The 2017-nt window shown below is 41.1% G+C and overlaps 1 long non-coding RNA gene across 1 annotated transcript; it reads right to left on the bottom strand.

The window, feature by feature from the left end:
• Nucleotides 1-386: 386 nt before the first annotated feature.
• On the bottom strand, nt 387-1261 carry LOC135549090 (uncharacterized). Its single transcript, XR_010456934.1, has 3 exons — nt 1200-1261; nt 927-1025; nt 387-687 (listed from the first exon to the last, which is right to left on the bottom strand). It is a non-coding gene; the product is annotated as an uncharacterized LOC135549090 (long non-coding RNA).
• Between the last annotated feature and the right edge of the window lie 756 nt (nt 1262-2017).

Here is a 2017-nt window from a genome sequence, read left to right as displayed (position 1 = left end):
CTCCCTGCCCTCACTGATTATCAGATGCAGTCCATCAGTACAGTAAAAAAATATAATTAATATGCTCACTTAGCTGTGCCTCACAAAGAATACAACGAATGATCTATTGCCAGTGTGATCATATACCTCAAATGTGGTCTAAAAATGGTCTGATAAGAACAAGATTTTGACACAGAAAGGGATCTTGACTCAGATAAGGTTGGTGACCACTGCACTACACTGTACCTGCTTGTTTTGTCACAAACTGATATTAAGGCAGAGTGATTTCTGTATAATTTATCTTTAAGTGTGTAAATGCTGTGTTTATTGTTGCACATCAAGCTAAGCCTAGGAACGGTAAATCATTGGTGATGCAATGCACTGACAACATCTACACAAAATATTAGGGATATTATTTATTAGTAGCAAAACTTCACTATGACATTTTACATGATTAGCATCATTGAAAAAATTTGACGACAGCCTATTTACATGATAGAAAATCACCCTTCAATTAAATCTCATGCTCGACTATGATTCACAAAAACTATAGGCCTACCATATATTTACATTCTTCAATAATACTGTACAGTTTTAATGACAAAAAAGTGGTTCAGTTGATGTTATGATGGCAGATTTAACACAACCTTTTGGAGCACACAGATGGAAATATAGATCCACATTGAATATCATTCCAGCGTTTTTCACCTAAAGAGGAAACAAGGAACGCCAATTAGCTCTCCACTTGATTGCGAGTGCATGAGCTAGACTGGCAGAAAACGTCTTCAAGTTTGCACTGCTGCTGCACGGAAACGGACCCAAAACAGACATTGACTGTTTTAAGTCTGGTTTTACATTTCCTCGTCAGACATGTTTTTCTAAACACACTCTATAAATGAAGCTCAATGTCATTTAAGGATATTGGGATAAGAGATTGATTACTGTACCTCCATAGTTCATCATCATGCATGGCTCTCTGCCACCAACATTATTGGGTTCTCCTGTGAGCCAGTTCCTGTAGTCAAATCTGGAGCCGTCACTCGGTTCTGTGGGGAAGAAGTGGTCTCAGTATCAAAGAAGCATAACCATAGAATACAAAACAATCAAATTGTTGCCAGTAGATAATACATAGGTAAAAATGCTCTAATGTAGGCCTACAGTAGAATACTGTTTTTAAGATTTCCCAGACTTAGATCTGACTTCGTTGATGATCACTCTACCTGAACAGCGTCAAATCCTCCAATCCAGGCAGGGGTAAAGTCTTCTGTCTGTAGTATGACCACATTTGAGGTATATGATCACACTGGCAATGGACTCCCAGTTGGCTGAGCAATCAGGGGGAGAAGGGCCTTGGTCAGGGAGGTGACCAAAAACCCGATGACCACTCTGACAGAGCTCCAGAATTTGTCTGTGGAGATGGGAGAAACTTCCAGAAGGACAACCATCTCTGCAGAACTCCACCAATCAGGCCTTCATGGTACAGTGGCCACATGGAAGCCACTCTTCAGTAAAATGCACATCACAGCCCGCTTTGAGTTTGCCAAAAGGCACCTAATGGACTCCCAGACCATGAGAAACAAGATTCTCTGGTCTGATGAAACCAATATTGGAGGAAACCTGGCAACATCCCTACGGTGAAGCATGGTAGTGGCAGCATCATGCTGTGGGGATGTTTTCAGAGGAAGGGACTGGGAGACTAGTCAGGATTGCGGGAAAGATTAACAGAGCAAAGTACAGAGACCTGACAGAGCTTGAGAGGATCTGCAGAGAAGAATGGGAGAAACTCCCCAAATACAAGTGTGCTAAGCTTGTAGCGTCATACCCAAGACGACTCGAGGCTGATATCGCGGCCAAAAGTGCTTCAACAAAGTACTGACTCGAGTTGTCGTGGAATATTTCTAACCAAAGGAGAGAGACTTTTAGATTTCAAACTTCATTATTAATTATTGCAATAATGGAGCTGGTTGCTGAGAACCCAATAGTAGATTTGGGTTGCAGCTCTTCATAGCAAAGTATATCCTTCTGAATGTTAATGACA

The sequence above is a fragment of the Oncorhynchus masou genome, chromosome 12, assembly GCF_036934945.1.
Source record: "Oncorhynchus masou masou isolate Uvic2021 chromosome 12, UVic_Omas_1.1, whole genome shotgun sequence".
Lineage (NCBI taxonomy): Eukaryota > Metazoa > Chordata > Actinopteri > Salmoniformes > Salmonidae > Oncorhynchus > Oncorhynchus masou.
This window is presented reverse-complemented; position numbering and strand designations above follow the sequence as displayed.